The 25594-nt window shown below is 56.5% G+C and overlaps 1 long non-coding RNA gene across 1 annotated transcript in view; it reads right to left on the bottom strand.

Moving 5' to 3' along the window:
• The window catches only part of LOC148141530 (uncharacterized), a 58480-nt gene extending 55154 nt beyond the window's left edge, over positions 1 to 3326 (bottom strand). Inside the window, exon 1 of the long non-coding RNA XR_015752462.1 lies at positions 3170 to 3326. This is a non-coding gene — a long non-coding RNA (uncharacterized LOC148141530). The remainder of the gene's footprint in view (positions 1 to 3169) is intronic.
• Between the last annotated feature and the right edge of the window lie 22268 nt (positions 3327 to 25594).

Raw genomic sequence — 25594 nt, 5'->3', positions numbered from 1 at the left:
TTGGCTGTAATCTGCTTCAGGAAGCTTCTGAAGTTGTGAAAAGTGTTCTAGAAATGTGAGACTTTCTTTGAAACTGTTCAGCACATTTTCTAAACTTGAAAGGGGTCAGAAAAGATTTACAAGGATGTTGCCAGGGTTGGAGGATCTGAGCTACAGGGAGAGGCTGAACAGGCTGGGGCTGTTTTCCCTGGAGCGTCGGAGGCTGAGGGGTGACCTTATAGAGGTTTACAAAATTATGAGGGGCATTGATAGGATAAATAGACAAAGTCTTTTCCCTGGAGTTGGGGAGTCCAGAACTGGAGGGCATAGGTTTAGAGTGAGAGGGCAAAGATATAAAAGAGACCTCAGGGGCAACTTTTTCACTCAGAGGGTGGTACGTGTATGGAATGAGCTGCCAGAGGATGTGGTGGAGGCTGGTACAATTACAACATTTAAGCGGATTTGGATGGGTATATGATAGGAAGGGTTTGGAGGGATATGGGCTGGGTGCTGGCAAGTGGGACTAGATTGGGTTGGGATATCTGGTCGGCATGGACAGACAATAGACAATAGACAATAGGTGCAGGAGTAGGCCATTCTGCCCTTCGAGCCTGCACCACCATTCAATATGATCATGGCTGATCATTCCTAATCAGTATCCTGTTCCTGCCTTATCTCCATAACCCTTGATTCCACTATCCTTGAGAGCTCTATCCAACTCTTTCTTAAATGAATCCAGAGACTGGGCCTCCACTGCCCTCTGGGGCAGAGCATTCCACACGGCCACCACTCTCTGGGTGAAGAAGTTTCTCCTCACCTCTGTCCTAAATGGTCTTCCCCGTATTTTTAAGCTGTGTCCTCTGGTTTGGCACACATCCATCAGCGGAAACATGTTTCCTGCCTCCAGAGTGTCTAATCCTTTCATAATCTTATACGTCTCAATCAGATCCCCTCTCAGTCTTCGAAAGGGTATACAAGCCCAGTCGCTCCAGTCTTTCAGCGTAAGGTAATCCTGCCATTCCAGGAATTGACCTCGTGAATCTACGCTGCACTCCCTCAATAGCCAGAATGTCTTTCCTCAAATTTGGAGACCAGAACTGCACACAGTACTCCAGGTGTGGTCTCACCAGGGCCCTGTACAGCTGCAAAAGCACCTCTTTGCTTCTATACTCAATTCCTCTTGTTATGAAGGCCAGCATGCTATTAGCCTTCTTCACTACCTGCTGTACCTGCATGCTTGCCTTCATTGACTGGTGTACAAGAACACCCAGATCTCTCTGTACTGCCCCTTTACATAAATTGATTCCATTGAGGTAGTAATCTGCCTTCCTGTTCTTGCCACCAAAGTGGATAACCGTACATTTATCCACATTAAACTGTATCTGCCATGCATCTGCCCACTCACTTAACTTTCCAGGTCACCCTGTAATCTCCTAACATCCTCATCACATTTCACCCTGCCACCCAGCTTTGTATCATCAGCAAATTTGCTAATGTTATTACTAATACCATCTTCTATATCATTAACATATATTGTAAAAAGCTGCGGCCCCAGCACGGATCCCTGCGGTACCCCACTGGTCACTGCCTGCCATTCCGAAATGGAGCCGTTTATCACTACTCTTTGTTTCCTATTAGCCAACCAATTTTCAATCCAATCTAGTACTTTGCCACCAATACCATGCGCCCTAATTTTACTCGCTAACCTCCTGTGTGGGACTTTATCAAAAGCTTTCTGAAAGTCCAGGTACACTACATCTACTGGATCTCCCTCGTCCAACTTCAGAGTTACATCCTCAAAAAATTCAAGATTTGTCAAGCATGATTTCCCCTTCATAAATCCATGCTGACTCTGTCCTATCCTGTAACTACTATCCAGATGTGCAGTAATTTCATCCTTTATAATAGACTCCAGCATCTTTCCCACCACTGAGGTCAGACTAACTGGTCTATAATTTCCTGCTTTCTCTCGCCCACCTTTCTTAAAAAGTGGTACAACATTAGCCACCCTCCAATCCTCAGGAACCGACCCCGAATCTATTGAACTCTGGAAAATAATCACCAACGCATCCACGATTTCCCGAGCCACCTCCTTCAGTACCCTGGGATGCAGACCATCAGGCCCCGGAGACTTATCAACCTTCAGACCTAACAGTCTCTCCAACACCAAATCCTGGCAAATATAAATTCCCTTAAGTTCAGGTCCTTCAGCCACTGTTACCTCAGGGAGATTGCTTGTGTCTTCCCCAGTGAACACAGATCTGAAGTACCCATTTAATTCCTCTGCCATTTCTTTGTTCCTAGTAATATATTCCCCTGTTTCTGTCTTCAAGGGCCCAATTTTTGTCCTAACCATTTTTTTGCCTTGCACATACCTAAAAAAGCTTTTACTATCCTCCTTAATATTCTTGGCCAGTTTACCTTCGTACCTCATTTTTCCTCTGCGTATTTCCTTCTTAGTAATCCTCTGTTGCTCTTTAAAAGCTTCCCAGTCCTCAGTTTTCCCACTTATCTTTGCTATGTTATACTTTTTCTCTTTTAACTTTATATGTTTCTTTACTTCCCTCGTCAGCCACGGCCGCCCATGCCTCCTCCTGGGATCTTTCTTCCTTTTTGGAATGAACTGATCCTGTAACTTCTGCATTATACACAGAAATATCCGCCATTGTTCCTCCACGGTCATCCCTGCTAAGGTATTGCACCGTTGCACCATTGAACTTTGGCCAGCTCCTCCCTCCCACAGGTTGGACCGAAGGGTCTGTTTCCATGCTGTACATCTCTATGACTCTATGACTTTAGGATTGTGTTGCCCTCTGCTGAAATGTCCTGATGTTCAGTTTCTCATTTCTGTCTGCTGCTGGCTCTCACCGGTATACCATGTCATTGTCGACCAGTCATTCTGTTTTATCTTATCCATGTGACTCCCTTTCAAGTGAATATTGACAAGCGACTGAGGCCCAGAGTCATCCCACTCTTATTCAAAATCCATCCATCTCCCAGCTGTCAGAGATCGGCGGTAAATGTGACCATTGCCCACTTCTCTCACCCAGCAACACGGAACATGCATGCAGTTCCTTTACCACAAACCCACCAACTCAGCACAGACTGGGAAAACAAGTGGGTTTTCCCTGTCATGGGTCATTAAAAACTGAAACTAAACCATTTCTAATTTTGATCACAAATGACGTACCTGATCTCTATTTGCAGATAGAATTTGTTAATGTCTAACAGAAATGTGATGTTGCTTCTTCTGACTCGTGATTTCCTGTAAATATCAGAGTCTGCGGTGTGATTAATACTCCGTTTCTTCCTCCATCTTCAGTAACAATCAGGAGAGAACTGACACTAAAAACCAGCATCCTGTTGCTTACTCTCCGATTAAATCTGCTTTCTGATTAATTGTGTAGGAGGTCTTGTGGCACAAAAGGTAGTGTCCCTGCCTCTAAGCCTGAAACTCTGATCTTGAGTCCCACTCCAAGAGTTGGCGGCCAAACAAGGTGGAGCCTCCACCTTCCCTGTTCAGAGAGCCAGGCTACACTGGGTCTGCAAAAGGGCATGCTGACTGTGACCCACTGGAGAGCTGGTTGCTTGGAGAGTTGGTGCAGGGTTTGATTCCCTTTTCCAGCTGGGACGAACCTCTATGCCCGTACCGTGTGGAGCAGGACATGGCTCTGTGGGTGAGCCCTGTCTTCAGGCAGAGAACTGACAATTATTAAATGTACAAAATCCAAACCTCATTTACCTGAAATGATGCAGCTTGCATTAACTCTTTAAACTCTGTAATTTCTAATCCTTAATTTCCCCCACATTCATCAACAGAAGATGATTCCCACATACTGCTAACTCCAGCCCTCTCTGTCCTCCATTGACAATTTCTGAAATTACTGCGTTGGATTTTGATTTCTCCAGTTATTTTCACCTTAACAGTTCTGCCCAATCAACATTTAGTGGATTAGTTTCCAGCATGGTTGATTCCAGTGAAATTAGAACCTCTTTACAAATCTCTGCAAATCAGTGCTTTAGCATTTTGGTAAAACTTCTTTTTGCTCTGAATTTCTCCTAAGACTTTGACAGGTTCTGGAACCTTACACTTCCAAGCACGTTCTCATCATGTGGCCTCCCAGCAAAGCTCTGTTGAAGACTCCCACATCTCCTGACTCATTGGTCCATTGGGTCAGTAGTTTGTGAGTGCCCTCCCATCAATATGAGTTCTGAGGGCTGTGTGCTCCAACTCTGTTCCCTCTCCAGATCAACCACCTTCCTCAGTCATCATCCACTGTTTGATACTTTGAGGTCATTGATGACTTTGTTACCCCCCAGACTGGACTATTTCAGTAGGTTGGCCATTCCTGATCTGTGCCCTCTATCAGCTCCAATTACATTTCTCTCTAACACCCAGAATCTCACAGCCTGCTCACTCATCACCTCAGGAGGTAGCTGATTCTACTCTACTGTCATCACTGAAAGTTTCAGTTCTATGGGGACCAACCGACTATAGGAAGGATGATATTGAATGGGAAAGGGTACAGGAAACATTTACAAGCATGTTACTGAGACTGGAGAGTTTGAGTTATGAGGAGAGGCTGAATAGGCTGGGAAGTTTTTTTCTCTGGAGTGTAGAAGGTTGAGGGGTGACCTTATAGGAGACAGTGAGGACTGCAGGTGCTGGAGATCAGAGTTGTGAGAGTGTTGCTGGAAAAGCACAGCAGGTCAGGCAGCATTTGAGGAGCAGGAGAATCGATGTTTTTGGGGTGGAGCCCTTTATCAGGAATCCTGATGAAGAGCTTTGGCCCGAAACGTCGGGTGACCTTATAGGCCAGGCTAAGTGGATTGACCATGGGGAATGCAGGGTTACAGGGATAGGGTAGAGGGGTGAGTCTGGGTGGGATGTTCTTCAGAGGGTCATATGGACTTGATGGGCTGAATGGCCTGTTTCCACACTGTGAGAATTCTATAGAGGTTTATAAAATCATGAGGGGCATAGATAACGTGATTAGCCAAGGTCTTTTCCCCAGGATAGGCATGTCAATTAGTAGAGGGCATAAGTTAAAGATGAGAGGGGAAAGATTTGAAAGGGACCTAAGGAGTAACTCTTATGGGGGTGGTGGTGTATGTATGGAATGAGCTGCCAGAGGAAGTGTTGGAGGTGGGTGCAATTACAACATGTAAAAGGCATCTGAACAGTTTTATGAGTAGGAAGGGTTTAGAGGGATTTGGGCTAAACGCAGGCAAACTGAACTAGGTCAGTTAACATAACCTGGCCAGCAGGTACAAGTTAGGCCAAAGGGTCTATTTCCGTGCTGTACGAGTCTATGACTCCACACTGACTGCTGGTCTCCCAATGCTTCCAAATTCTCAATCCTGTGTTTAAATCATTTTATTATTGCCTAATTCAACCTGTAAACTAAGTGATAAACTAACTCTCTCCAAAGTTTGTGCGAAGATTTGTAGCTCGGGTGCTCGTTGTTGTGGTTCTGTTCGCCGAGCTGGAAGTTTTTGTTGCAAACGTTTCGTCCCCTGGCTAGGCGACATCATCAGTGCTTGGGAGCCTCCTGCGAAGCGCTTCTTTGATGTTTCCTCCAGTGTTTATAGTGGTCTGTCCCTGCCGCTTCCAGTTGTCAGTTTCAGCTATCCGCTGTAGTGGTTGGTATATTGGGTCCAGGTCGATGTGTTTGTTGATGGAGTTTGTGGATGAATGGATCATCAAACTCAGAACCATTAGAGGTCTGGGTGACCCTCCCACACTGGCCTCCTGCCTGGAGGCTGTGGCTTAAGCCATCTAAACACATCTGTATGCCCCTCCCCTCTCCACATCAGCCTTCACTTTTGACACGACCAAAAACCCACCTCTTCCAACTTGGCTTCCATTTGTCTTTTAAACAAGTGTCTTGGACTGAGCTCTTCATTCACCCCACACCCCCATAGCCCCGCCCCCCCCCACACACACACCCATAGCCCCACACACCCACACCCCCCCCCACACACACACCCCCATAGCCCCCCCACACACACACACCCATAGCCCCGCCCGCCCACACACACCCATAGCCCCACCCCCCCACTCCCCCCACACACACACACTCATAGCCCCCCCCACACACACCCATAGCCCCACCCCCCCACTCCCCCCCACACACACACACCCATAGCCCCGCCCCCCCACACACACCCCTAGCCCCACCCCCCCACTCCCCCCCACACACACATACACACATACATCCCACAACCCCCCCACACACACACACACACACACACACACACACTGCCTGTCCCCACACCCACACACATACACACACCCACACACACACACACTCCCCACACACACACACACACCCACACCCATAGCCCCACACACACACACACACACACACTGCCCGCCACCACACACACACCCACACGCACACCCCTCCACACCCACACCCCCCACACACACACTGCCTGCCACCACACACACACCCACACACACACCCACCCACATACACACCCACACCCACACAGCCCCCCCACATCCACACACACACACCCCACGCCCACACACACACCCACACACACACACTGCCCCCCACACACCCCCACACAACCCCCACACACACACACCCACACACACACCCACACACATCCCCCCACATACACACACCCATACCCCGCCGCACACACACACACACACATCCACACACACACCCCAACACACACACACTGCCTGCCACCACACACACACACACCCACACGCACACACCCCCACACACACACCCACACCCACACCCCCCACACACACCCACACACACACACACTGCCCGCCATCACACACACACCCACAGACAGACCCCACACACACACCCACACCCCCCCCACACACACACACCCACACACACACCCACACATGCCCCCCACACACACACCCCACACACACACCCACACACCACCCCCACACCACCCCCACACACACACATCCCACACACACACCCAGACACACACCCCCACACACACACACACTGCCTGCCACCACACACACCCACACACACACCCCCCAAACACACACCCACACCCCTCCCACATACACACACCAACACACATACACCCCCCCACACACACACCCATACCCTCCCACACACACACACCCCCACACACACCCCCCAAACACACACCCACACCCCCCCCACATACACACACCAACACACATACACCCCCCCCCACACACACACACCCATACCCTCCCACACACACACACCCCCACACACACACCCCAACACACCCCCCCACACACACACACACGCCCACACATCCCCCCCCCACACACAGACTGCCCGCCACCACACACACCCCCCCATACACCTCCCCACACATAACCCACACACACCCCCCACACCCCTCCACACACACCCCCCCACACACACACCCCCACAAGCACCCCCCCACACACACACCCACACACACACACACACCCACACATCCCCCCACACACACACACCCACACAGACATCCCCCCACACACACCCCCACACACATACACACTGCCTGCCACCACACACACACACCCCCCAACACACACACGCACACACCCACACACACCCCACACACACACTGCCAGCCACCACACACACACACCCAAACACAGCCCCCCACACACACACACACTGCCAGCCACCACATACACCCCCCCCCCCACACAGCCCCCCCCACACACACACTCACACTGCCCACCACCACATACACACACCCCCACACACACCCTCCACGCACACACACACACTGCCCGTCACCACACACGCACACTCACACACACCCCCACACACACACACACACACTCTGCCCGCCCCCCCACACACACACACACTGCCTGCCCCCACACACACACCCCCATACCCCACTCCCACACCCACACTGCCCGCCCCCACACACACACACCTCCACACACATACACACACACTGCCCACCCCCTCTCACACACACCCCCCCACACACACAACCTACACATACACACACTCCCCTCCCCCCACACACACACCCACACCCACACACACACCCACACATACGCACACACACACAACGCTCCACACACACACACCCCGCACACACACCACCCCACTCACACACCGCCATCCACACCCCCACACCCCCACACACACACACCGCCCCACACACACACGCGCGTCACACACAGCCCCACACACACCCCACACACACACGCTACCCCACACACACACCCCTCCACACACACACACCCCAGACACACACACACCGCCCTCCATGCACACACCGCCCTCCACGCACACAGCGCATCACACACACACCCACACACACAGCCCCACACACACACACACCCCACACACACACACACTGCCCGCCCCCACGCACACCCCCACACACACCCCCACACACACACCTCCCAAACGCACAGACACACTGCCCACCCCCACACACACACACCTCCACGCACACACCCCCCCACACACACACACACTGCCCGCCCCCACACACACCCACACACACCCCCACACACTGCCCGCCCCCACACACACACACACACACACCCACACACACACACTGCCCACCCCCACACACACACACCTCCACGCACACACACACCCCCCACACACACACACTGCCCGCCCCCACACACACACCCACACACACCCCCACACACTGCCCGCCCACACACACACCCCCCCACATACACACACTGCCCGCCCCCCCCACACACACACCCCCACACATACGCGCACACACACACACCCTGCACACACACCGCCCTCCGCACACACAGCCCCACACACCCTCACCGCACCCCACACACCACCCTCTACACACACATACATCGCTCCATATACAGCCCCACATACACACCCCCACACACACACCGCCCCACACACACACCCCCAGACACACACACACCGCCCTCCACACACACACCCACACACACACCGCCCCACACACACACCGCCCTCCACTCACACACACAAACACACATCACCCATCACACACACCCCCACACACACACACCACCCCACACACACTCCCACACACATACCGCCCCACACACTCACACCGCCCCACACACACATACACCCCCCACACACACACACCGCCCCACACACACCCCCCACACACACGCACAAACACACACCGCCCAACACACACACCCCCACACACACACCGCTCCACACACACCCACACCCACACACCCACACACTCACACCGCCCCACACACACACACAAACACACACCGTCCCACACACACACACACCGCCCCACACACACACAGACCGCCCCACATACCCACACACTGCCCCACACACACACACACACACCGCCCCCCCACACACACACCGCCCCCCACACACACACCGCCCCCCACACACACACAACGCCCCCCACACACACATCGGCCCCCCACACACACACCGCCCCCCACACACACACACCGCCCCCCACACATACACCGCCCCCCCCACACACACCGCTCCCCCCACACACACACCGCCCCCCCACACACACACCGCCCCCCCACACACACACCGCCCCCCACACACACACCGCCCCCCACACACACACAACGCCACCCACACACACATCGGCCCCCCACACACACACTGCCCCCCACACACACACACCGCCCCCCCCACACACACCGCTCCCCCACACACACCGCCCCCCCACACACACACCGCCCCTGCCACACACACCGCCCCCACACACACACACCGCCCCCCACACACACACCGTCCCCCACACACACACCGCTCCCCCCCGCCACACACACACCGCTCCCCCCCGCCACACACACCGCCCCCCCCACACACACCGCTCCCCCCCCACACACACACCGCCCCCCCCACACACACCGCTCCCCCCACACACACACACCGCTCCCCCACACACACCGCTCCCCCCACACACACACACCGCCCCCCCCACACACACCGCTCCCCCCACACACACACACCGCTCCCCCACACACACCGCTCCCCCCCCACACACACACCGCCCCCCACACACACACCGCTCCCCCCACACACACACACCGCTCCCCCACACACACCGCTCCCCCCACACACACACCGCCCCCCCCACACACACCGCTCCCCCCACACACACACACCGCTCCCCCACACACACCGCTCCCCCCCCACACACACACCGCCCCCCACACACACACCGCCCCCACACACACACACCGCCCCCCACACACACACCGCCCCCCACACACACACCGCCCCCCACACACACACCGCCCCCCCACACACACACCGCCCCCCACACACACACCGCCCCCCACACACACCGCCCCCCACACACACACCGCCCCCCCACACACACACCGCCCCCCACACACACACCGCCCCCCACACACACACCGCCCCCCACACACACATCGGCCCCCCACACACACACACCGCCCCCCACACACACACCGCCCCCCACACACACACCGCCCCCCCACACACACACCGCCCCCCACACACACACCGCCCCCACACACACACACCGCTCCCCCACACACACACCGCTCCCCCACACACACCGCTCCCCCCACACACACACACCGCTCCCCACACACACACACACCGCCCCCCCACACACACATCGCCCCCCACACACACACCGCCCGCCACACACACATCACCCCCCCCACGCACAAACAAAGCCCCCCCCACACACACATCGCCCCCCCCACACACACCGCTCCCCCCACACACACACACCGCTCCCCACACACACACACACCCCTCCCCACACACACACACCGCCCCCCCACACACACACACCGCCCCCACACACACACACACCGCCCCCACACACACACACCGCGCCCCCACACACACCGCCCCCCCCACACACACACCACCCCACCCCACACATACACACTGCCCCACACACACACAGCCCCTCACACACACACACACACACACACCACCCCTCCCACACACACACACTCACACACAGCGCCCCACACACACATACCGTCCCCCCCACACACACACTGCCCACACACACACACTGCCCCCCACACACACATCGCCTCCCTACACACATACAAAGCCCCCCACACACACATCGCCTCCCTACACACACACAAAGCCCCCCACACGCACACACCGCCCCGCACACACACACAGCCCCCACACACACATCGCCCCCCTACACAGACACAAAGCCCCCCCACACACACACAGCGCCCCACACACACACAGCGCCCCACACACACACACTGCCCCCACACACACACATCGCCCCAACCACACACATCGACCACCCCACACACACATCGCTCCCCACATACAAATCGCCCCCCCACACGCACATCGCCCCCCCCACACACACTGCCCCCGCCACACACACACCGCCCCCCACACACACCGCCCCCCACACACACATCACCCTCCCACACACACATCACCCTCCCACACACACATCACCCCCCCACACACACATCACTGCCCCCACACACACATCACTGCCCCCACAAACGAAACCCCCCACACACACATACACATCGCCCCCTCACACACACACACACCGTCCCACACACACGCACACAGCTCCACACACACACCGCTCCCCCACACGCACATCGCCCCCCACACACACCGCTCCCCCCCCACACACACACCGCCCCCCACACACACACCGCCCCCACACACACACACCGCCCCCCACACACACACCGCCCCCCACACACACACCGCCCCCCCACACACACACCGCCCCCCACACACACACCGCCCCCCACACACACACCGCCCCCCCACACACACACCGCCCCCCACACACACATCGGCCCCCCACACACACACACCGCCCCCCACACACACACCGCCCCCCACACACACACCGCCCCCCCCCACACACACCGCCCCCCACACACACACCGCCCCCCACACACACACCGCCCCCACACACACACACCGCTCCCCCACACACACACCGCTCCCCCACACACACCGCTCCCCCCACACACACACACCGCTCCCCACACACACACACACCCCTCCCCACACACACACACCGCCCCCCCACACACACATCGCCCCCCACACACACACCGCCCGCCACACACACATCACCCCCCCCACGCACAAACAAAGCCCCCCCCACACACACATCGCCCCCCCCACACACACCGCTCCCCCCACACACACACACCGCTCCCCACACACACACACACCCCTCCCCACACACACACACCGCCCCCCCACACACACACACCGCCCCCACACACACACACCGCGCCCCCACACACACCGCCCCCCCCACACACACACCACCCCACCCCACACATACACACTGCCCCACACACACACAGCCCCTCACACACACACACACACCGCCCCCCCCCACACACACACTCACACACAGCGCCCCACACACACATACCATCCCCCCCACACACACACTGCCCACACACACACACTGCCCCCCACACACACATCGCCTCCCTACACACATACAAAGCCCCCCACACACACATCGCCTCCCTACACACACACAAAGCCCCCCACACACACGCACCGACCCGCACACACACACAGCCCCCACACACACATCGCCCCCCTACACAGACACAAAGCCCCCCCACACACACACAGCGCCCCACACACACACAGCGCCCCACACACACACACTGCCCCCACACACACACATCGCCCCACCCACACACATCGACCACCCCACACACACATCGCTCCCCACATACAAATCGCCCCCCCACACGCACATCGCCCCCCCTACACACACTGCCCCCGCCACACACACACCGCCCCCCACACACACCGCCCCCCACACACACATCACCCTCCCACACACACATCACCCTCCCACACACACATCACCCCCCCACACACACATCACTGCCCCCACACACACATCACTGCCCCCACAAACGAAACCCCCCACACACATCGCCCCCTCACACACACACACACCGTCCCACACACACACGCACACAGCTCCACACACACACCGCTCCCCCACACGCACATCGCCCCCCACACGCACATCGCCCCCTCCACACACACCGCCCCCCACACACACACCGCCCCCCACACACACACCGCCCCCCACACACACACCGCCCCCCCCACACACACCGCCCCCCACACACACATCACCCTCCCACACACACATCACCCTCCCACACACACATCACCCCCCCACACACACATTACTGCCCCCACAAACGAAACCCCCCACACACATCGCCCCCTCACACACACACACACCGTCCCACACACACACGCACACAGCTCCACACACACACCGCTCCCCCACACGCACATCGCCCCCCCCACACACACCGTCCCCCCCCCACACACACACACATCGCCCCCCCCCACACACACACACACCGTCCCCGCCACACACACATCGTCCCCCACACACACTGCTCCCCACACAGACACACACCGCCCCCCACACACACACACCACCCCACACACACACACTGCCCCCCCATACACACACAGCCCCCCCCACACACACAGCCCCCCCACACACATACTACTTCCCCACACACACACATTCAATCCACGCCCCCCACACACACCGCCCCCCCACACACACCGCTCCCCCCACACACACACACCGCCCCCCCACACACACACCGCCCCCCCCACACACACACACCGCGCCCCCCACACACACCGCCCCCCCCACACACACACACCGCACCCCCACACACACTGCTCCCCCCACACACACACACCGCCCCCCCCACACACACCGCCCCCCACACACATACACCGCCCCCCACACACACACACCGCCCCCCCCACACACACACCACCCCCCCACACACACACACCGCCCCCCCCACACACACACCGCCTCCCCACACACACACCGCCCCCCCCCACACACACCGCCCCCCCACACACACATCGCCCCCCCCACACACACCGCCCCCCCCACACACACACCGCCCCCCCACACACACACCGCCCCCCCACACACACACCGCCCCCCCACACACACACCGCCCCCCCACACACACACACCGCCCCCCCACACACACCGCTCCCCCCCACACACACACACACTGCCCCCCCCCACACACACACATACATAATCCGGCCCCCCCAACACACACAATCTGCCCCCACACACACACACCACCCCACCCCACACATACACACTGCCCCACACACACACAGCCCCTCACACACACACGCACACACATCGCCCCCCCCCACACACACACACTCACACACAGCGCCCCACACACACATACCGTCCCCCCCACACACACACTGCCCACACACACACACTGCCCCCCATACACACATTGCCTCCCTACACACATACAAAGCCCCCCACACACACGCACCGCACCCCACACACACATCGCCTCCCTACACACACACAAAGCCCCCCACACACACGCACCGCCCCGCACACACACAGCCCCCACACACACATCGCCCCCCTACACAGACACAAAGCCCCCCCACACACACACAGCGCCCCACACACACACAGCACCCCACACACACACACTCACAGCCCCCACACACACATCGCCCCCCTACACAGACACAAAGCCCCCACACACACACACAGCGCCCCACACACACACAGCGCCCCACACACACACACAGCCCCCACACACACATCAGCCCCCCTACACAGACACAAAGCCCCCCCTCACACACAGCGCCCCTCACACACACATCGACCACCCCACACACACATCGCTCCCCACATACAAATCGCCCCCCCCACACGCACATCACCCCCCCCACACACACTGCCCCCGCCACACACACACCGCCCCCCACACACACCGCCCCCCACACACACATCACCCTCCCACACACACATCACCCTCCCACACACACATCACCCCCCCACACACACATCACTGCCCCCACACACACATCACTGCCCCCACAAACGAAACCCCCCACACACACATACACATCGCCCCCTCACACACACACACACCGTCCCACACACACACGCACACAGCTCCACACACACACCGCTCCCCCACACGCACATCGCCCCCCACACGCACATCGCCCCCTCCACACACACTGCCCCCCACACACACACTGCCCCGCCACACATACACCGCCCCCCACACACACACCGCCCCCCACACACACACCGCCCCCCACACACACATCACCCTCCCACACACACATCACCCTCCCACACACACATCACCCCCCCACACACACATTACTGCCCCCACAAACGAAACCCCCCACACACATCGCCCCCTCACACACACACACCGTCCCACACACACACGCACACAGCTCCACACACACACCGCTCCCCCACACGCACATCGCCCCCCCCACACACACCGTCCCCCCCACACACACACACACACACATCGCCCCCCCCCACACACACACACACCGTCCCCGCCACACACACATCGTCCCCCACACACACTGCTCCCCACACAGACACACACTGCCCCCCCATACACACACAGCCCCCCCCACACACACAGCCCCCCACACACATACCACTTCCCCACACACACACATTCAATCCACGCCCCACACACACACCGCCCCCCCATACACACACACACTGCCCCCCACACACATACACACCGCCTCCCCACACACATACACACCGCCTCCCCACACACACACACACCGCCCCCCACACACATACACACCGCCTCCCCACACACATACACACCGCCTCCCCACACACATACACACCGCCTCCCCACACACATACACACCGCCTCCCCACACACATACACACCGCCCCCCCACACACATACACACCGCACCCCCACACACATACACACCGCCCCCACACACATACACACCGCCTCCCCACACACATACACACCGCCCCCCACACACATACACACCGTCCCCACACACACATACACACCGCCTCCCCACACACATACACACCGCCCCCCCACACACATACACACCGCCCCCCCACACACATACACACCGCCCCCCACACACATACACACCGCTTCCCCACACACATACACACCGCCTCCCCACACACATACACACCGCCTCCCCACACACACACACACTGCCCCCCACACACATACACACCGCCCCCCCACACACATACACACCGCCTCCCCACACACATACACACCGCCTCCCCACACACATACACACCGCCTCCCCACACACATACACACCGTCCCCACACACACATACACACTGCCCCCCCACACACATACACACCGCCTCCCCACACACATACACACCGCCTCCCCACACACATACACACCGTCCCCACACACACATACACACTGCCTCCCCACACATATACACACCGCCCCCCCACACACATACACACCGCCCCCCCACACACATACACACCGCCCCCCATACACATACACACCCCCTCCCCACACACATACACAACGCCTCCCCACACACATACACACCGCCCCCCACACACATACACACCGTCCCCACACACACATACTTCACCCCACACACATACACACACACACCACCCCCACACAAATACACGCACACACACACCGCCCACACACACACCGCCTCCACACGCACACACCACCCACACACATACACACACACCACCCACACACACACCCACAAACACACACACACACACACCCACAAACACACACTCACACATACACACCCACAAACCCACACTCTCACATAACCACAAACACACACACACCACCTTCCCCCCACACATTCATTCACACCCGCCCACAAACACACACTCACACACACCCACAAACACACACTCACACCCACCCACAAACACACACACACCACGCTCTCACACCCACCCACAAACACACACTCACCACGCGCACACACTCACACCGGCCACACACTCACACCTACCCACAAACACACACACACACCGCCCACACACACACACACCGCGCTCCCCCCCCCACACACACTGCCCACACACACACACTCACACTGCCCACACACACACACTCACCCACGAACACACACACCCACAAACACACACTCACACATAACCACAAACACACACACACCACCTTCCCCCCACACATTCATTCACACCCGCCCACAAACACACTCACACAAACACACACACACACACACACACACCGCCCACACACACACACACACACACATACACTCACACCCACCCACAAACACACACACACACTCACACACATACACACACACACCCCGGCCACACACACACACACACACACCGCTCCCCCACACACACACTGCCCACACACACCCACTCACACCGCCCACACACACACACACACCCACTCACACCGCCCACACCCACAAACCCACACTCACACCCATCACAAACACACACACACCGCCCACCCCCACACATTCACTCACACCCACCCACAAACACATACCCACACCACCCACACACACACTCACACCCACCCACAAACACACACACACATTTTCACACACATACACCGCCCCCCCCCACACACCGCTCCCACACACACACAGACCGCCCCCACACACATACACACACACACATACATACACACACCCCGGCCACACATACATACACGCCACCCACACACACCTCCACACACACCACCCACACACACATACACACATACACACACACACCTCCACACACACCACCCACACACACGTACACACACACACCTCCACACACACCACACACACACACATACACACACACACCTCCACACACACCACCCACACACACATACACACACACACACACACACTCTCACACCCACCCACAAACACACACACATCGTGCACACACACACCACCCTCCCCCCCACACACACACACTGCCCACACACACACTCACACCGCCCACACACACTCACCCACAAACACACACACCCACAAACCCACACTCACACCCACCCACAAACACACTCACACACACACATCACCAACATGCACACACTCACACCCACACACACACTCACACCCACCCACAAACACACACACACATACTCCCACATACATACACTGCCCCCCCCCACACACTCACACACACACCGCCCCCACACACATGCACACACACACCAGCCACACATTCGCACACACATACCAGCCACATACACATACACACATCGGCCACACACACACCCCCTACACACACATACACACACCACCCCCACACACACACACACACACCACCCACACACACACCACCAACCCACACACACACACACCACCCCCACACACACACACACCACCCACACACACACACACCACTCACACACACACACACACACCACCCACACACACACCACCCACACACACACACCACCCACACACACACCACCCACACACACACCACCCACACACACACACCACCCACACACACACACCACCCACACACACACCACCCACACACACCACCCACACACACCACCACACACACACACCACCCACACACACACCCAGACACACCACCACACACACACCACCCACACACACACCCAGACACACACCACCCACACACCACCCACACACATACCACCCACACACGCACCCACACACACACACCACCAACACACACACACCACCCACACCACCCACACATATACACACACACACCGCCCACACACACACACACACACCGCCCACACACACACCGCCCCCACAAACACACACTCTCACACACACACACCGCTACCACACACACTCTCTCACACACACACCGCCCTCACACACACTCTCTGACACACACACCGCCCCCATAAACACACACACACCGCCCTCACACACACTCTCTCACACACACACCGCCCCCATAAACACACACACACACCGCCCTCACACACACTCTCTCACACACACACCGCCCCCATAAACACACACACACACCGCCACCACACACACTCTCTCACACACACATCGCCCCCACAAACACACACACACCGCCCTCACACACACACACACACTCACACTCACACACACACACACTCACACTCACACACACACACACCGCCCCCACAAACACACCCACACACACACACACACCCACACACACACACACACAAACACACACACACACACAAACACACACACACACACAAACACACACACACACCACCCCCACACACTCATACACACACACACACACACACACACACCGCCCCCACACACACACACACACACACTCTCAAACACACACACACCGCCCCCCCACACACACACACACATTCACACACACACACACACACCGCCCCCACACACACACACACACCGCCCCCACACACACACACCCCCGCCCCCCCCACACACACACACACACACCGCCCCCCCACACACACACACACACACACACACTCTCACACACACACACACACACCGCCCCCACACACACACACCCCGCCCCCCCCACACACACACACACACCGCCCCCCCCCACACACACACACACACACTCTCACACACACACACACACACCGCCCCCACACACACACACACCGCCCCCACACACACACACCCCGCCCCCCCCCACACACACACACACACCGCCCCCCCCCACACACACACACACACACACACCGCCCCCACACACACACACACACACCGCCCCCACACACACACACACACACTCAAACACACACACACCGCCCCCACACACACACACACACACTCTCTCAAACACACACACACCGCCCCCACACACACACACACACACACACTCAAACACACACACACCGCCCCCACACTCACACACACACACACACACACACTCTCAAACACACACACACCGCCCCCCCACACACACACACACACACACTCTCAAACACACACACACCGCCCACACACACACACTCTCAAACACACACACACCGCCCCCACACACACACACACCGCCCCCACACACACACTCACCGCTCCCCACACACACACCGCCCCCCACACACACACACACAGACACACCGCCCCCCCCACACACACACACACACCGCCCCCCCACACACACACACACCGCCCCCTCCACACACACACACTGCCCCCACACACACACACACACACCGCCCCCCCCACACACACACACACACACACTCTCACACACACACACACACACACCGCCCCCACACACACACACACCGCCCCCACACACACACACACACACACTCTCAAACACACACACACCGCCCCCACACACACACACTGCCCCCACACACACACACTGCCCCCACACACACACACACACCGCCGCCCCACACACATACACACACACCGCCCCCACACACACACACACACACCGCCCCCACACACACACACACACCGCCGCCCCACACACATACACACACACCGCCCCCACACACACACACACACACACCGCCCCCACACACACACACACACCGCCCCCACACACACACCACCCCCACACACACACACACACACACCGCCCCCCCCACACACACACACACACCGCCCCCCCACACACACACACACACCGCCCCCCCACACACACACACACACTCACCGCTCCCCACACACACACACACCGCCCCCACACACACACACCACCCCCACACACACACCGCCCCCCCAAACACACACACACACACCGCCCCCCCACACACACACACACTCACCGCCCCCCCACAAACACACACACACACTCACCGCCCCCCCCCACAAACACACACACACACTCACCGCCCCCCCCACACACACACACACACCACCCCCACACACACACACTCACCGCCCCCCCCACACACACACACACTGCCCCCACACACTGCCCCCACACACACACCACCCCCACACACACACACACACACACCGCCCCCCCCCACACACACACACACACCGCCCCCCCACACACACACACACACTCACCGCTCCCCACACACACACACACCGCCCCCACACACACACACCACCCCCACACACACACACACACACCGCCCCCACACACACACACCACCCCCACACACACACCGCCCCCCCACACACACACACACACCGCCCCCCCACACACACACACACTCACCGCCCCCCCCACAAACTCACACACACACTCACCGCCCCCCCCACACACACACACACACCACCCCCACACACACACACACTCACCGCCCCCCCCACACACACACACTGCCCCCACACACTGCCCCCACACACACACCACCCCCACACACACACACACACACACCGCCCCCCCCCACACACACACACACACCGCCCCCCCACACACACACACACACTCACCGCTCCCCACACACACACACACCGCCCCCACACACACACACCACCCCCACACACACACACACACACCGCCCCCACACACACACACCACCCCCACACACACACCGCCCCCCCACACACACACACACACCGCCCCCCCACACACACACACACTCACCGCCCCCCCCACAAACTCACACACACACTCACCGCCCCCCCCACACACACACACACACCACCCCCACACACACACACACTCACCGCCCCCCCCACAAACACACACACACACTCACCGCCCCCCCCCACACACACACACACACCACCCCCACACACACACACACTCACCGCCCCCCCCCACACACACACACACACACCGCCCCCCCACACACACACACACTCACCGCCCCCCCCACAAACACACACACACACTCACCGCCCCCCCACACACACACACACACACACCACCCCCACACACACACACACTCACCGCCCCCCCCACAAACACACACACACACTCACCGCCCCCCCCCCACACACACACACACCACCCCCACACACACACACACTCACCGCCCCCCCCCACACACACACACACACCACCCCCACACACACACACACACACACACCGCCCCCCCCCACACACAGACACTCTCACACACACACACACTCACACACACACACCGCCCCCACACACACACACACACTCACACACACACACCGCCCCCACACACACACTCTCACACACACACAGTATGTAAATAGACGCTTATATGATGTAAACTGTTGACAACTCTCTTCAGGCTTTCCACCTGACTGCCTTTGACTTTCAGTTCAGACTGTAATAGTGTCTAGACACAGTGGAGGAGGCGATCTCTGTTTTTCGTCTGACCTCACCTCTCACATCCAATGCAAAACTGCATTTCCTGTCCTTTACGATTTTTCCACTTCCTCTGATCTGCAAACAAGCTCATCTCCCTCTCAAATGTTTGCTTTCCCTCTTCAGGTCAGTTGCTCCTACGTTTCTCATTAGCTCCCAATTAATTTGGAAACTGCCCGAGAGGTAATCATGTTCCTGAGTCAGTAGGTCTCTGCTGGCGTATTTCCTGGACACAATAAGAGAGAAAGTAAACAAACTAAGAGATAGCTGGAGAAACTCAGTAGGTCTGGCAGCATCTATGAAAACAGAGTTAAAGTTTTGAGTCCAGTGACCCTTCTTCAGAACGCTAAATTCAAAAAGTTAACTCTGATTTCTTTCCACAGATGCTGTCAGACCTGCTGAGCTTCTGCAGCGATTTCAGTTTTATTTCTGATCCCCAGCACCTGCAGTTCTGTGTCTAATGGCAGGGAAAGCATGTTCTATAACTGCCAGGAAATTCCCAGCTCTGAGTTCATTTGCACATGTCCCTAAACTACTGCAGAGAGGAAAGGAGTAGGGAAAATCCTAAAAATATTGAAACTCCTGAGCCCGAGCACCCTTGCCCACACTATGTAACATCCTGACTCAGTCCCTCTAATGGTTATGATGTTCGAGCAATGATCTGCTGGCTGGAAAGACTCAGCCCACTGCCAAACCAAAGGAAAGAGATCGACTCAAAGTTAAAAATCACACAACATCAGGTTATAGTCCAACAGGTTTGATTGGAAGCACACTAGCTTTCGGATGACAACCACCTGATGAAGGAGCGTCACTCCGAAAGCTAGTGCTTCCAATCAAACCTGTTGGACTATAACCTGGTGTTGTGTGATTTTTAACTTTGTACACCCCAGTCCAACACCGGCATCTTCAGATCGACTCAAGTTCAGTAAAACTTCCTTGTTTTTGTACATGATGCCTTTACTTACAAATCCTAAGATTCCAAATGTTTTGCTAACCACATGCTCATTGGGCAGAGTCTCCCCAGGCCCTGGAAACTGTGGGAAATGCCAAACCCTTTGGGAAAAACTACAGAGATTGAGAGAAAGGGATTCTTGAAATCAAGTCAAAAAAGGTCAGAGTCCACAGCCAGGTTTTGAATGGACAGGACTTCCCAAGGTCAGCAGCGTTTTCTTTATTGGAGTCCCCTGTACCCAGCTCTTGTTATGTCCAACTCTCACTCACCCTGTGCCCTTGTCTTTGCTGATCTCTCTGGACCAGATTTGTAACTTTAGTGACAATGAAAACTACCTTTTAATAAAATTGGTCAAGAATACAACACCTGATTGTCCACAACGCTGTCCCTTGCATGTTCGAAATAATGAAAAGGGGAATGGGAATTTGTAGAAATTTACATAAAATAGGTAGAATATAAAATAGAAAGTGAACAAGAATGAATTTTGTTTTCAGTGCGATGTTAACGTTTGATTACCTTTGGAGAGTTGTTCAGTACCTGGCAGGGTTAAGGGTTACACAGGAGCTCCTCAACTACAGGTTACTGAGCTGATTCATAGCCCCATGATCTCCAACCACTTAAACCAGGCGACTTTAAACTTTGAAGTTTTGTTTTTAGCACAGGAAATTCAGGAACAAGCCTGTGTTGTTATATAGAGAGCTGCTGTTCTCATGTTGCAGGATGTGGTGGTACGGCATGTTCCAATATAATACCTTCACTTCGCTTTGGGAGACAGGTAAAGAGCAGGTACAAAGTAACCACTTCCTGTTGTGATGTGTATATTGTGTGTGGCCAGTGAAAGCAGTTGTATTTTAGGTGAGCACTGAAATGGCTCCACAGCGAGGGCCCTTGCTTTACTCCGGTAGGATCATTTTCAACTTCCCACTCGGTGTTTTCCCGGAGTCTCCGGTTCACATGAAGCTCCTGCCACATCAGACCCTGGCTGCGGTGTCCCTGGGGTCAGTGTGAGGACGGCTGCTCTTCAGGACCTGCATTTGGATATGGAGGGCACCAACTCCAAACCTGCAGGTGACAAAACTTTGGTATTCACGAGTAGCAATTGTTGAGGGTGACAGAACATGTCAGGAATCAAACAGAATCACAAAATGGTTACAGCATGGACAGAGGCCATTTGACCCATTGTGTCTGTGATGGTCCTCTGAAGGAACACTCCACCCAGTGCCGCTTGCAGCCTTTCCCTGTAATCCTGCACATTCTTCCTTTTCAGATAATAACAGTTTCCTCTTGATTCGGAGATGCTGGTGTTGGACTGGGGTGGACAAAGTTAAAAATCACACAACACCAGGTTATAGTCCAACAGGTTTATTTGGATGCACCAGCTTTCAGAGCGCTGCTCCTTCACCTGATACAGGATCAGTGCTCCGAGAGCGAGTGCTTCCAAGTAATCCAGTTGGACTATAACCTGGTGTTGTGTGATTTTAAACTGAGTTTCCTCTTGAGTGTCTGAGTTGACTGGCCTCCAGTCTCCAGCACACTCTCAGACACCATACTCCAGATCCTGCGCACTCACTGACTGAAAATGTTTCTCGTCGTGCCTGCATCGCTGCTTTTGAGAAGCCTGTTAATAAACCATCCAGGATGCTTGGCTTTAGAAAGAGAGACGGAGTACAAAGGCCCATTGCTGACCCAGTGTGGCCTGCTGCAGGCAGCACACAGCAGCAGGGCTGTGAGTGAGCAGTGGTCACTGGCTGGAGAGTTGATAATGAGAGGGACACATGGAGAGATGAAGAGAGAGTTTGTTACACAGAAAATTGTTATGTTTTGAAACACACTGCCTGAAAGGAAGCAGGGAATCTCAAAGGGCAATTGGAGAATTATTATTAAAGGAACTATTTACAACAAGGAAGGGTCACTGGACCTGAAAGGTTAACTCTGCTTTCTCTCCAGCTTTCTCTGCCAGACCTGCTGAGGTTCCCCAGCAATGTCTGTTTCTGTAACCACTTTCAATGCTGTGGGAAGGGGCAGGGAAGGGACAACAATTCAGTAGATCCTTCAGCGAGCACGCACAACAAGAATGGGCTGAAGGGCCTCCTCCTGTATATCGTCGAGATCACTGCAAGACAGGACTACCTTTACACAATCCATAATGGAGCAGGTCAGATGTTCAGGGGTTCAAGAAACGGCACCAAGAGGGAGCTCAACAAACAAAAGGGAGAGAAAGGAACAGGAAGGAGATGGTGACAGGGTGAGATGACGAGGTGGGTGGAAAAGGCTGGTGTGGAACATGAGTACCACTAACTACTCCAGTTCCTCAGACACAGTCTCTCTCCACGCCACATCCTCTCTGTGGTGAAGTCAGGTTACTGCGCCACCTACTCTAACCCTGATTCTCTCAGTCTGTTAAATCTGTTTAACTCATGGTTTTACAGAGTCTAGCTTCCTTAGTCTCCGTGCTGCCTAGATTCCATCTTGCCTGTTTTCATTTGAGAACTTCCAGAGTTTCAGTCGGAAAATTGTAAACATGTTCCATCTCTAAGCTAAACGGACTTGAATTTCAACTCAACTACTTGTTCAAACACTTACATTTCATCCAAACTGCCGTATAGCTGAACACAGATTGTAGATGACTTGTGC

Source organism: Chiloscyllium plagiosum, unplaced genomic scaffold, assembly GCF_037043375.1.
Source record: "Chiloscyllium plagiosum isolate Xiang-an unplaced genomic scaffold, Cpla_swu_hap1 HiC_scaffold_32, whole genome shotgun sequence".
Taxonomy (NCBI): domain Eukaryota; kingdom Metazoa; phylum Chordata; class Chondrichthyes; order Orectolobiformes; family Hemiscylliidae; genus Chiloscyllium; species Chiloscyllium plagiosum.
The sequence above is the reverse complement of the archived record's forward strand: the minus strand, read 5'-3'. Positions and strand labels throughout refer to the sequence as shown.